Here is a 14,861-nt window from a genome sequence, read left to right on the forward strand (position 1 = left end):
CTGAGGGCGTCTTACGAGAGCGACATAAACAGAGAAATGAACGGCGTCATCAGCGATAAAGAGGCTGAAACGGCGGCGGGCGCCGAGACGCTGAGAGAAGTCCAAAATTTGCATTCTAACGTACAGCAGAGGTTCGGCCGTCTCGACTTCGTTAGGGGACGCGTGTCGGAACAGGCCTTTAGAGTTCGACTCGGTCGAGCTCCAGATGTCGGAGCGAAGACTTTCATGGAAGACGGCCGGAGCAAACGCGAGCTCTGGCGAACAAAGATATATGCGCTCGTCAAATCAAACTTAATCCCCAAAATATTAAAAAAAAGCTAAAAAAAGCGGCGTTGGTGTTTTGCATTTTTGCGCAAGAAGGGTTAAAGACTGCCATGCGTTTTATTTTAATAACGCAAAAAAAAAAAAAAAAAAACGAACGATTTGTATTTACCCGAGAGGCCTGCTTCCACGGCAATACGGAATGGAGAATTGCAACTACAATGAAAAAAAAAAAAAAAAAATTGAAGGAGTGTATTTATACGGGGCATGTGCTCTTTCATCGATAAACGTTTCGTCGACAAATGTTTCCTCGACATGCGTTTCATCAACACACATTTCGTCAACAGAATTTTCGTAAACGTTCATGTTCTTCGACACATTATCTTCGTTTCACTGATACACTGTTTTGTCGCCACTGTAACGTTTCGTGAACCGCGCCATCTTTCCACGTATCGTGGAAAAGCATTGTTTTTTTTTGTTTTTTTCTCACTATGTGAGTTGGAATCGTTTCGTTTGCTGGAAGTACGAAAGAATTCAGGACCCAGGCGGCTCCGTCCAACTCCTCGGATACGACACAAACAAGTCCGTGAGCTCCGAAGAGCGGCGCGGTATCAGTGGCGCGGCCCGACCTAAGGGGCCGACCTCGTAAAGTTGGGAGGCGACAGCGCGGACAGCTAAAGCAGGCCGTAAAGGCCGGAAGCGGATTAACGCTGGCGAAACCGCGTGAACTAAGGAGGCCGCGTGCGAGGAAAGAAGCTGTCGTTGAAGCCCCGCGAGATGTGACGATGAAACGAACGTGGGTACCTTTGGATGAAACCAACTGCCGGTAAAAGATCGCAGAGACGACCTGTCGATGAAACGACAGGATGAGGGACAAAACGACCTGTCGATGAAACGCGGTTCGACGAACTAATTACCGCAGCGTTTATAGAGCTGCGCGAAGCGACAACGATACGGAGAAACGCTACGGGCGTGTTATTCGTTTCAGCCTAACTCAGTGCGCAGCGGAAGTTGGGAGCCGATGGAGTACAATAACTCGGCGAACTGTGCACGCTACAGCCACCACGATCCGATAAAAGCGTCAGAGCGTGGCATGTGACACCACGTCACGGGAGCGTGTGTGTCACTGCGCCAGGGAACCGGGTGTCGTCTGCTGGCTAAGAGAGTCGCCTGCTGCGAAACCAAGCAACTTCGGATGAACGTCCACCGCCGCTATAGTAGGGAGCTCTTCGGGAACAGTTCTCGAGACAATCATACACTCAGTTTACCCGCTAATCTGGGGCGGGTGCTGACGCCAGGGTGATATTTTGAGAGGAAGCGGTCGATTACACGTGATGTGGGGCCGCATTTTTGTTTAAATATAATTCAAACATAAATTTATCAATATTTATTCCTTCTTTTTTTATATATGTTCTCGATAGAGATGGAATCGCGCGAGTTCAATTGCCGTGAAAGGAAAAAAGAAACACAGAACTACTTTTCGTCGCGGACGGCGCTGTTGCTGTGGCGGTAACGAGGCATCCACCATGGAATGTTATCACGTGACTTGCTCCGACGCTTTTATTGGGTCGTGGGGGCCGCAGCCTCCACAGCTCGCCAAATTATCGTAAACGCAGAGCCACAACGATCGTTTTCTTTGTCAACCGAATAAATTCGGCGCCATAAGTGACTTCGCCCGTTTAGTAGAAGTGCCCGCGTTTCTGTGCGTTCTGGCCTTCTCACTGCTCTCTGACATAAGGTGAAACGAAGTATATCGTCAATGTAAATATAACTGTGCCTTCAAAAAAAAATTAAAAAAATTTTAAGCAGTGTGTTTAAAATTATGAGAGTTCACGGATAAGCTCTCAGTAAGCGGGGTTGCAGGCGTTTCGCACACTTACGAAGTCGCAGTCAAGATGAAAGCCAACGTAAAAACAAAACAAAATGAACTGAGGAAAGTAGGCAGACGCGACTTGTCACTCCGGAAAGAAACAAAACAAAAAGAAGAAGAAAAATGGAAAAGGAGAGAATCTTGGGCGGGCGGGGAAAAAGAAGCAGCGCTCAGCATGGCGAGGCAGCGATTCACGTGGGATTTCAGAGCGCGGCTGCACGAAGCTTCGCCCAGCTTTCCTGAAACGAAGAAACGCCCGCCGCGATGGCAGGAGGGGGACCCGAGAAAAATCGCCTTTTCCGGGGGACCGGCGGCGTTCCGCGGCATCGGGGTGGGAGGCCGGAAAAGATGGGGGACTCCGGCGTCCGGTCGGGACGGGAGACGACGCCGCTCCCTCCGCCGTCGCTGCCGCCATCGCGCTCGTAGGACCCCGCCCGGGGTTCTCCCGTCGTTGGTCGACCCCGGCCGAGCGCACGCGGCGGGCAAAAAGCTCGCGTTTTCTCTCGGCGCGTTCCCGGTGTCGCCGCACCCCGTGAATGAAGCCGCGTCGCCGAGTGTTCCGACGGCCGCGGGTGCCGTCGTAGGGCCACGAATTCGTCGCCGTTGCGGAAGCGAATAGCTCGCACCTGGCCTCGAGAACTGGCGTGAGGGAATCCGCGAAAATAGTGCCTCTCACTCGGACATATTTGAAGTTTTTTTCCAAGGAAAATTTCCAAATGAACGCGGGATCAGATCGCCGCTTTAAACTGGCTTCAAAATAACCGCTGACTGTCCAGTGCGGCTGTCGAGTACAGCGCATCCTATTTTTATCGGAAATGATATCCGATCATCCTCAATAACGAAAAGTGTGCGTGTTTCTTTTTATATTCTACGAATAAATATTTGTTTACGGTTTGCTTAGCTATGATCACTATACACGCCTACTTTACTTATCGACACGTCCACAATTCGAACGAGACCGAACCTTGTAGAGCTTGTGCTGATGGTTTGCACCGTCAACTATTCAAACTCAACATACACGTATCCGACGTTTGGAACGCGTAACCCGCTTCGGCACTTGACTCCGCCGCACCGCTTGCAAATCAGGGTAAGCTAAGATGTGCTCCCCTGCCGCAAACGGGTTTCTCGGCATCATGGTCAATCGCCGGCGAGGATAACCATAATTACCGAAGAGGTAAGAATATCGCGACCGACGACTCAGTAAACGCAGCGGATATAATATCGTCCGAAAGTTGGGGTAGCGTACCAGAGATCGCTTTGACGCATGCTCAAATTTCCACCAAACCCCGTCAGCGCCATCGCCTCGCCCGTCTCTTCCCCCCTGAACGCCGCCGTCGTGCTCCGTGCCGCTGCGCAGCTTGCGTCCGCGATCCCGCCTCGCAGCCCGCACTCGAACAATAAAACAATGGGGAAGAGCCCCGACGGTGCAGGTACCGGCGAAAACGCACCCACCGAAAACAAAACGCATTCACGCGCGCAGAGCGGCTCTCGGTCGCTCGTCCGCTTGCTCGCTGTAACGTACGGCGCCGCCGCGGTTCTTTTCCTACTCGAGGGGCGGTCGGCTCGGCCAGCGCGCACGCCGAGGTGACGGGAGGTCAGTGGCCACGCGGGGAGACTGGCGTAACCAGGGATATGTTGCGAAACTTTTGGGCGAACCCAGGGTTCGACTGGATCGGCGAACCGTCAACTTTTTGCCGAATTTCGACAAAGTTCGACTTCTTGAACAGTGTTGCCCAACTTCAAACGCGCACAAAAACAAGTAGATTTTGGGGGAAAAAATTTTGTGACAAATAGCTCGTTATAAACTGGAGAGAACAGTTACCAATGTCTGCCCAATAAAATAAAAAAAGAATTTGAATGATTTAGTTATTTTATAAATGCAAATAATATAAAAATGGCAAAACAGCGCTAATAGGTCAAAGACACACCAGGAAAAGATGTACACACTTAAGGCGTTGTTTGTCTTCCCTGTGTCCTTCGCCCGCTTAGCGCCGTCTTACTTAGCTGCTGTAAACAATATACGCAATACATATTGAACCCTTGTTCCGCCAGGCGGTGCCAACTCGTTTTTATTTTTGACGTGCACATAGGCACGATAGTCGCATTTCCTTCTGTCCAACTTCACGTTCAACGTTCGAACGAGTCTCAGCTGGCCGAACTTGAACCTCACCCGGTTGGCGACCTCCCTCCCTAAGCCCTAACCTAACAGCGGGTAACCCGGCAGGACGCCCCAGCCGTTGCTCGGGGCGCCTATTTGATAATGGCACAGGCGCGATCGGCCGTGAAACACAATTGAACCGAGGCTCCATCCGTTAGACCGCCCGCTGCGATTTTCAGGACGACTCTCTTTTCTTCGCGGTTCCGACGCGAGCGAACAATCTGGAAAGTTTTCACTACAATGGGACCTGGAAGCCGCGGGAGTCGTGAATTTACGGCGGAGACGACGGCGGCGTACTGACTCAGATTTCCCGGAATGCTGCGTTTGATGTCAAAGGTCGTGTAGCATACACTAACTTCTCAGTGACTGGAGCCTTAAGCGTTCCTTCTACCTCCCCATTTATAAGTACGAGTGGTTCTGACGGAATACGGAAGCTGGCTTCCGCGGGGTCAACATTTGTCGAGTCGCCGCCACCGAACCAGCATCGACGCCTGGCCTGCAAGTTCGCTTCGCCACCGTGACGGCTCGCTTTGCGTGAAAGCCAGCGGCGCGTGTATCCGCGTCAGAAGCGGACCACTCGAGGCTGGTCTTGCGGAGCCCAGTTTTCTTACGTTACGAAGCTCACCTTCGTTTACGTCCAGATGTGACAGCAAGTCACCGACATCCGTGCTGCACCTTTCGCCGGATGCACCTCTCCGAAGCAGAGATGTGCGGGTGACGGTCGGTCATATCTCAATGTATGCCTGCGTTAGATTCGTAGCGTAAAGAAACGGTGATGCATGGATCGAAGTCGCTATATTCGGGGACCAACATTTTTTTTTCCTTCTGGCATTACGGAAAAAGCGAAGACCGCTCGTACACAGCGTTGATCGCGCTCATGGTGCACGAGCGCATGGGTGGCCCTATGTTTTTTCGTCGCTGCCAAACAATAAAGTTGTCCCCAAGTATAGTGTGTGAATCGGCCCTCATTATTTGATGACGCTCGTGATTCTGTGACGCGGCCCGCTGTTTACGCGGTTACGACACCGACTGCCCCAAACGAAAGCGCTCGGGTGACCTTCCCGTAGGCGGAGACTTTACGCGCGAATCGACACTACGCTCCGTTTCCGCTTACAATCAGAGAAATCTTTCCCTAAAGCATCTGCGAGAGCCAATAGCTACAATTTACGGAGAGATGAACTACCCCGAGTACTCTTTGCGGGAAAGCTCCAGGCGTGTTTTATTGTGTCAAACGACTCTTCCTACGTGTCCTTGTGGATCCTTATCGGCTGATGTCCAAACTACGTTCGCTAGTGGACGACAATAAGACCCACTCTCTACCCACTATTTTCTTTTTTTTTAACAGCCAATTAGAGTTTGGCGTTCTGTTTCCATCGCAACCCCCGTGCAAGAAGCAGACGAACTTGAGCACAGCGTAGCGTCCGCCCGCGGTCCGTCATAAGTTGAAACGGACGAGTGCGGACACCGGCGCGGCTTCCGTATAAAGCCGTGCCGCTATCGAGAGGAGAAAGTCCGACAATTGCAAAATCCGCGGATGCATTTTTTTTTGCTCTTTCTTTTTTTTTTACTAACGCGCGCGTTCCCGATAAGTCTGCACTCGTACACGCCCGCCGCGGCGGGTTCGCGTATCTTTACGTGGACCGCGGCGGCAACGACGGTAGCGTCCCACACGCGCAATCAGACGGCTGCTCTCCGCGTTTCCCGAACACGCGATATCGCGGCACTCGAACGGCGGCGCGTTTCGGATGATGCAAACACGTACACGCACGGCGAACTTCGACGGTCCGTTTCGAGCGTTTTCGTCCAAAGTCGGAGGCGCGTTTTTAAGCCGCGACATCACCACACTGCCAACGCATCGTACAAAAAGGCAGCCAACACTGTATGGTGCGTGTTTGTTTCTCGTGTGACGGTCACATGGGGCATACAAACACTGCCAAAAGGAGCGAAATTTGAGACGCGATCCAGCGTGTACACCACTCCTTTCGGTAACATTTCTTCGGACAATCGTGCACACTACAAACGACCAGTGTGCTCTCGCTGCTGCGGAACACGCGAGGATCTTAGCGAATGCCGAAACTCGCAACAGGATTAGCCCCGAACAAAATGTGATGTGCACCGCAGCGATAATGAGAAGGTGAAACAAACGTCACGCCTATATGCCCGCTCGTGCGTATATAAAAACGTTTTCGTGTTCAACCTTATTCCGAGATTCATCGTTCGCTAAGATTCTTCTCTTTTTCACAGTGATTAGCTGCCTGCGTGTCCTGGAGCAAGGTAAACGCAGACTTTTTTTTATCTATTCTTTTTCTTGCAAAGCAATCGAGAGACCCAATTGGTGCACTTCGCGGAGGAACCTCGACGAATAACGAAGCTGGAAATATGTTTAGGCCTGCCCCGTGTGACTGAACATGACGCCAAGCTGAGTGTCAGAGCGCAAACTGTTTGTCTTTAGCTCCAAACATACTTTAGCCTCGTGATTGGCCGAGCTCCGTCCGTAGATCGCAGCGATTGGTTGCCCTAAGCGCTTGACCGGAAAGATGACGCGGCAGGTGTTCGCACGCCGCAGCTTATCCACACGCTATTCCCCCTCAAGTTCTCGCCATTGCTCCCATCCCAAATGTTCGCGCTCGACCGACGCATCGAACTACACAACGCGCCCGATGCTGTCTTGCGGACATTCGCAATCACGCCCAGCTTGCGCACGTGCCAGTCAACCCCTCGACGTTCTCGACCCTCGTACGAAGCGGCAAAGAGTGAAGAAACCGACGGAGACTTTGGCTCGTCTCGCGGAAACAACACAAAAGCACGTATCGGAAGAGCCTCCCTTTCTTCTTTTTTTCCTTTTGCACAACCGGCCGCCGCCTGCCAACCAGACTCGCGCAAGCCGCCGCCGGGGCGAGTTTCCAGGAACCGTAGGCTTTTCTGGACTCGCCCCAAGTGTATGTACTCCGGCGCGCGCGCGTGCAGCGTCGGCAGCGTCGCATTGTCTCGGCCGAAGAGGGCCGCAGCGAGCGTGCACTGGGTGGGCTGTCCGCAGCAGCTGCAGGCGCACCGCGGAAACGGCCCCAGGGGCCCCCGATAAAAAAAGCGGCCCAAAGTTGGAAAACACGTTCCTCTGGGCCCCCGACGGCGGCGGTCGACGCGGCGGAGGCTCTGCCCGCGATAAGGGCAATCAGACGAGGCGGCGGCGGAGTCCGAACGGGATCTAGGGGCCGCGACTGGTTATCTGCACGTCGCTCGGAGAAGTGCGCGATTGCGGAGGCCTGTGCCGCGGCCTGGAGATGACGTGCGGGTCTTTTCTCGTCTTTCTTTCTTTTTTGTTTTTTGTTTTTGCTCTTTCGAAGTGTGTATTTCATTTTTGTCGAGCCTTTCGTTGTTCTTTTTTTCCGCCGTGCGGACTGGCCCGACCGGACTTGTTCGACCCAGAGCGCGGTTGGGCGTGCGGACAGGCCCAACTTCGCTTTGCTCCTCGGATCGAATAATCTCGCACAATGGAACACTTATAGACGTTGCGTGGAAAAACACGGGCCTGGAAGTCGCTTTTAAAGCCTGGTTCAGACATTTGCGCTTCAGCGTGACCGACTGCATTACGGCTCCCTGCGTTCCACTACGACGTGTTTCGCGGACTTGGGTTGCATTAGCATCCACTTCGTAGTGAGTCGCCACAGTCGGCCGTAGTCGGTCACTTTGATATACGGGTACCGTAGACAGACTCTGTGACGGAGGCGATGGGGAAGACAACGGACGAGAGAATAATGGCTCTCGTAAAAATTTGCGCAACTACAAAAGAAGAACAACAACAAAACAACGTTAATAAAGTTAAGCTTGGGAGATAGGCTATCAGGCACGCGTGGCTTGAGGAACTGTCTTCTCTTTCTCGCTAGTTTCTAACCCCGCTCGACGCAGAAGGCGACAAGCGCGAGTTAGCGCGTACCCTTGCATTGAGACGTGTCTTCCTAAAGGAAGTACTTCGCACCGCGAAGGCGCGAAGCCGCGATCTTGTGCTTGTAGCCTTCGCTGCCCTGCAAGCCTAACCGCTCATTCACACTGGAAGCGGATCTGCGTTCGCAAAGCGGTTACGAACGCGGTTGTATAAAGATCCAGTACAATTGCGCGCGCACTCGATGACATCAAGTGCGCGTGCATTGTACTGAATCTTTATACAACCGCGTTCGCAACCGCTTTGCAAACGCGGATCCGCTTCCAGTGTGAATGAGCGGTTAGGGTGATGAATGGAATATTGTTAAATATTAGAGACTTTTCATCGATAGTACGCTGCTAATTGCGGGCCCCGGGCACGTGCTCACTCCGTGCCAAAAGTGACGGCGCAAGCTCCCGCTAGCAACGCAAAGCACGTGCGTATGATCTACTAAAGCCCCGTAATATTTAACTGCATTTGCAAGGCACGGAGGCGAGGAGACAACAATCGCAGACGAGCGCTTTGTTATTCATCAATAGGGACCTTTCGCAGACCGTATGCAAGTTATGCGTTGCTGGCGAGAGCTCGTGTCTTCATTTTGAGCACCCGCCCGCAAGGCCCGCAATCCGCAACGTAGAATCTACGATAAGTTTCTGATATGTCTACCCGTATGGGCTCGGTTTCATCAGGTGCTTAGACATGGTTATAAGCGCGAGCGTGTGAATTTTAAGAGTTATCGAAAAGAGCCTTCGCATTTTCGCTTGTGCGCGGGCGGTATACGCCTTTAAATCTTTAAGCTCGCGCTTGTACACATCGTTAGGGAGTTTGAGAATGATTTAGGTCACTTAGGCAGCTTGGGGTGTCCCAATGCGCATGTGCAGACCCCCAGACGGGTGCACGAGCACGAGTACAAACGAAGCTCGCGCTCCTGCCGCTTACAAGGCCCCGCACTGTAACTTGTGAGGAACAGCGTACGACGCGAGGCATTTCGATTTGTAGACAGACAAAAGAAGCACGAACAAAAATCAACGGCGACCGGCGACCGATAAAGCGCGCGGATACAAATCGGTTTCGAATGGCCCCAGACCGAGAAGATCGGCGTACTTTGGGATCTCACGTTTTCGTTATCGATTTAGTCTACCCGTGCTTTGATGAGCAGGGAGGAAGTTTTGTACATTTTGTACGCTTACTTTTGACGAAGTTCGAGTCGTAAGTGAATCCGAGAAATACGCTGAAATTACGAACGCGCCACGAGGTGAAGCGCTTCGAAATCGCGACCTTCGTGTACGAGCGTTTGCTAGTTGCTTTCGATTCAGAGTCTCTTAGGTAAGGTGATCACGATCAAAATTTATTTCCTAATGAAGTCACTGGAATTGACTCACATAAGGCGCCATACAAAAATGCCTCTCTCGACTTCCGGAGGTCAGCTCACATTTCCGGAAGACGGAAAGCGACTACTCTTTGGTACTTCCGGTCTGCGACTGGATATAAGCGGGTTCGGGACGATCGAACACTGCACCAGAAAACAACTTGGAAGTCTTCCGCAGATGTGAGCTAAAGCTCAAGTTAGCGCTCGCCGCCAGGTTGCGACACGACGAGCTTCAAATTTCTTCGTTTTCACAACAGGTCTGGTACTTCGACTTTCCCTTACATTTTCATTTTCTCTTTCGAACAAAAACTCGTGGCAGTGACCAAAAATAGCCTTTCACCTTTCAAAAGTACGTTTCCCGTGCTTTAGAAGGACATGTGGAATAATTATGTTACATTTGTTAAAGTGCCAGCTGAACGTCTTAAGGACAAACACAAGCATGAACCAACTAGCTCAGCTTCAAGCCGTCACAACTATGTCACAGTCAGCGAACACTTTCTCGTTGCGTTTCGCTGGCCGTAACAAGCTGGCGGTGCGCCCTCAACAATGTGCGCGTAGCGCGCACATCGTTCAGCGTATTGCTCAAGAACATCGGGCGGGAGCTTTGCGTCTCAGACCAAACCATCGCAAAAATAAAACGATGTGACCTAGACATTGTCGTCTCTCGCAATCCCGAGGGCGATGGCCGACGGCAAATAATAGCCTTCTGTTAGCCAAACTCCGGACGCATTGTTCGTCAACAGCGCGGCCTTTTTGAAAAGGCGACGAGCTCGAAGCATCGAACGCGCTCTTGTTGCGTCGCGAAACGCAGCATGTGAACAAAGGAAATCGGCTTTCGCTAACGCGGTGCACGCACGCTACATCACGCGGCAACGGAGCTATCAAAGTTCACCGTCTTGCAAGGTGTCAGCTGACGTCGAAGGGTGCCAACAAAGAGCCCGGGACAAAAAAGCATCGCATACAAGAGCTACGCTCTGACAAGTGAGCGTGTGCTATAACTTTGGTTCTCCGCAAGATCTACAGGACGTATTTTCACTATACTTCGTCTCACCTTAGCATGGAGTATTGTTAGCCGCGCATGCTAAAAGCGCGAGCTATTCGCTTTGGATGAAGCCTCGGCGGCTGCACGAGCGCTCGTGCAGCGAGTGCTCCAGTAAAGGTAGACAAGGCAACCCGCTCGCGCTTGCACAGCCTTCGCAGTGAATCCATGCTCAGGTGAGGCGAAGTATAGCGGCCATAGCTGCATGCGCGACTGCTGAGCGCGTGCCGATGAAGAGCTTCCACAGTTCTTCTGCAACGTGCATTCCACACCATCAAGATTGCCGGTCTTATCAGCCTATTCATATGAGCACGTTCTGAGCATGCGCTCTAAACAGCGCCTAAAATATGGCGTCTAGTGAACCCCCCCCCCCCCCCCCCCCCCTAGCTTCTTTCACACTGCACCAGCGAAGCACGAGCGAAGCACGAGTATGTTGCCCTGAACTGAAGGATGGCTGCAGTGCGCGAGAGCGTGTGCTTGGCAGGAAAGCTGAACCTGGAGCTCGTTCTTGTAGCTTCTCCTACACTCGTACATGAAGTGCAACTATACCTCGCTTCAGCTAAAGTCGAACGCACCGCAGTTCGAGAGTATTCGGAGTAGAAACATGCGATGCAGAACTTGAAGAACCATAGGTCGTCCCTCCACGAGTGAAGCATAAAACGTTGTACTTCGAGGCGAAATAAAATTCGCTCTGACAAAGGTCTAAACAACTACTTTTGAGTTTTAACGCCTTTTTTCGAAGTCGCTTAAGCTTCAACGTTTAAGGCCGCGACAGGGTTTCATGGCAGAGTAAAAAGGTAAGAATCACCGTCGCGTGTTTTAAGCTATCGTCGTCCAAAGGATCCATACAGTCGCAAGGAATATAAAGGAGGGAGCTTTGGCTGAATTGGTTGGAAATCTACTTCTCTCCAATGAAGCTCTAAGCCGGCGGTACTTGCAAAGCATACTGTCTGAATACATTATACGGAACCTTGGCCAACGCACGGATTTTGTTTAGAAATACGTTAAAGTATAGCCGCGACGCACGATACTGCATTTCAGGCTGTCGCCGCGGAGTCCACACGTTCCCAACCGCTCCTTAAAGACAAGTGAACACGGCGTAGAGACGCTGGCAGTCGTTTTGATCATTTTCATTACTGAACTTCGACCTTATGTATTGTCTCGCATATAACTTAGTTGCCATGTTGAATTAACCTGAGACTGGGGTAGAGAAGAAACATCAAAACGTAGAAGGGACAGAAAATAGACAGGACGGAGACGTCGTCCTGTCTATTTTCTGTCCCTTCTACGTTTTGATGTTTCTTCTCTACCCCAGTCTCAGGTTAATTCAACATGGTTATTATTCACCAGCTCGCCTGCACCCTTACGATTTTTTCTATGAACTTGGTTGCATCGGCCTCATAGTCGTACCGTTGTCGCTGGCGACGCATTTTCCGCCCGAGAACTTTTCCAAGAACAGCATATACTACGAGAGTTGTCCTAACTTGCAGATGCAAAGGGCTTGAAACTTCAGCCTTCAGTGATTCCCGGTATACGTGTTTGTTACGACGACGTAGGAAGATTCATCTCCTCATGCGTTCAAGTGCGCACGAACTTCATCACTGTCTTGAGCTCGCCGAGTTCGTGCATTCGGGACGTGACGTTTGAAAAGCGCAAGCTGCCGGTTGTTTCTTTCACTTGTTTTAGACGAATAGAAATAACGTCAGACCACGCGATGGACTGGCGCCAGCTTTCTCAACCGAACTGCATAAGCAACTCCGATTCTGAGCACTTGCAGCTTGAGTTCAAGTAATGCCTCACGTTTCATAAGCCGTAAGCGACCCTAAAAGTTACTTCCCTACTGAGGTTAGCAAATAGTTATCCACATGATTTCGTTATAACGTCAGACTCGCAACAGCGTATAATAAGCTCACAAGCAATAAGCTTACGCACGAAAAAAGGCATATTTAAGTTTCCGTTCGAAGATGTGGTTTCTAGAATTATACGAATAAAGCAAATGCCGAAGGTTTCGTAAAGATAGTAGCCAAGAAAAACAAAAGGCTAGGAGGGTGACCGGAAGTCCGACAGCAAGAGGGAGCGCCAAGGAACTGAGCGCTGCTGGGGCGGGGAGAAACCGCACGAAGTCTTGCCGTCGCGCCTCTCCTCAAAGTCCTTTACAACTCGAGAACGCGTGCGAAATAAGAAACCAAACTTTCGGGAGAGCTCGGCAACAACCCCAGCCTTAACTCTACGAAGCCCGTTTTCTCCCGGCAAGCGTGACTCGCGAACCCTGTTGAGATTTACGGAGATACATACCACGCTGCGCTTCGTGGAGGCTGGCGCGCGCAAAAGGCGCTAGTGTGCAAATGGAAAGTCCCCAGCAGTCCTTGCCAGTCTGAAGATAGTGTGTAGTTATGATAGTATTAGCATTTGGTAACTAACCTTCCGAGATATAGGTTCTAACTAACCCAAGACTGCGTTGCTGTTTCCAAAGGGAAGAGCGAAGATTACAAATGAAAGTTTTAGGTTGGATGGACATCACCTACCGAGAAAAAGAAACAAACACTTCTCCAGAACAACGAGGCTTATGAGAGGTAAGTAATATCATGTGAGAAGTTCTTCCACACTTCCTTCCGATCTCTTCATCGGAAGAGCTCTCCGCGCGAGTTCCCACGGTGCGAGCGCGCGCGTCAGGGAATGAACAGAGTACTTTTCGCAGTTGGAAAAGTTTGCATCGTTCGTCACATCACATTGATAGTGTCTACATTTGTTAGGAGCTTAGTGATGTCATTCCGGCGTCAAAGTTAGGTGTTTTCAAAAAAGTTTCGCGAGTCACCAACTCCGTTTCTCCCGAGTCCGCGCGCAGTTTCGCGCTTCTCGTCACCGCTCCCGCAATTTCCTCTAGCCCACCCAGACGAAACCCCTCCCCACAACGAAGAAACGCCTACTCACAGTGTCCTTAGCAGACAGTCATGGACGAACGAAGAAGTGCAGCAGCCAAGCGCAGAGACGTCTTCAGCCGAAGCTCATTAATCCTCGTTGGAAACTCGGGGATGTCACACAAGAGGCGCAGCCGAAAAGAAAAAAAAAAAAGGAACCCGACACACGCCGGTGGGAGTACCCGAAGACGCCGTACGAGCACACGTCCACGCACACAGACGGCGGCGTCGCGCACTCGACGGGCGACGGCAGAAGCACGAGGAGCAACAGCGACGGTCACGGAGGCACGAGAGAGAGAGACAGCGCCGCGCGTCGACCGCTCGCGCCGGGGACTCCCCTGTCGAATGACCGGAGCCGCTGGTGGTTTCTGCGCGGGGAGAGCCGGGAACGGCGGTAAAAGTGATACGCGCCCCGGAGGGGGAGAGGAGGACGCCCCCACGGCCGCTTCGCGAGGGGGAGGGCGGCCGCCCGAGGAGTGTCCGCGCTTCTTTCAGCCGCCGCCGCTCGCTCTCGTGCGCGCTTCCCGACGCGCTCTTTCTTTCTTTCTTTGCGCCTCGCGCTCTTTTTTGTGTGTGTCGGTTTGGCCGTTCGGTGCGGCGGCGGCGGGAGGGGGGGGGAACAGGCGGCGGCTCCTCGGCGCGGCCGTCCGCGTCGCTTTCCTCCGGTCGCGGCCCGGCGGCCGGCGCTGTGTCGGGCGGGCACGCGCCCGCTTCTGCTGCAGACGCCAGGGGGCCCCGGTGTTGTCTCGCGCGCGGGGATTCTCTTGCTGCTGCGGCCGCCGCCTCCTCCTGGCAGCCTGCCTGCCTTCGCGCTCAGCGGCGCTCTGCTGCCGACGCGCTCTTTTGGCTTCCTTCTTTTTACGCGGCGCTCTCTTGTTTGGTTCGTTCTTTCTTTCGCGGACCGCTCGGTCGCTCGTTCGCTCGCTGCGCCCGTTCGGCTGCGGCGATGGTAATGAGTGCGGCGGGCTCGGCCTCGGCGGCGGGCGCCGCGCGCTTTGGATGCCCTCGGCGGCTCTCGCCGCCGGCTTTGGAGGGCCGCGCGCTGGCGGGCTTCGCTTGCGCGGCAGCGGGCGATGAGAAATTGGGCTCCGCGGGCTCGCGGAAGAGCCGGCTCGAGTGTACGTGATTTGCTCGCTCGCGTTGGTTGTGGGCCTTGGCCCTGTTGTTTTTGTTTTTTCTTAGTAAAGCTCGTGTTTGCGGTTATGAAACAGTATATTTCTTGACGTCAGAAACTATGGGAATGACCAATTTAATTTTAAGCTTTTCCGATAAGATATTTGAGCGGCCTACTCTATTGGTCTCTACACGTGAGGTGTCGTCCAAGATC

At 52.4% G+C, this 14,861-nt stretch overlaps 1 protein-coding gene across 2 annotated transcripts in view; it reads right to left on the bottom strand.

Annotated features, from left to right (window-relative positions):
* Positions 1-13,924, bottom strand: part of LOC8030032 — a 74,708-nt gene extending 60,784 nt beyond the window's left edge. The window contains exon 1 of one of the 2 annotated variants that reach the window (XM_029971060.4): positions 13,548-13,924. The gene's annotated coding sequence lies outside the window, so the exon portion shown is untranslated. The remainder of the gene's footprint in view (positions 1-13,547) is intronic. The other variant, XM_029971059.4, reaches the window with a different exon arrangement.
* Between the last annotated feature and the right edge of the window lie 937 nt (positions 13,925-14,861).

Source organism: Ixodes scapularis, unplaced genomic scaffold (assembly GCF_016920785.2).
Source record: "Ixodes scapularis isolate PalLabHiFi unplaced genomic scaffold, ASM1692078v2 PGA_scaffold5__190_contigs__length_132052651, whole genome shotgun sequence".
Lineage (NCBI taxonomy): Eukaryota > Metazoa > Arthropoda > Arachnida > Ixodida > Ixodidae > Ixodes > Ixodes scapularis.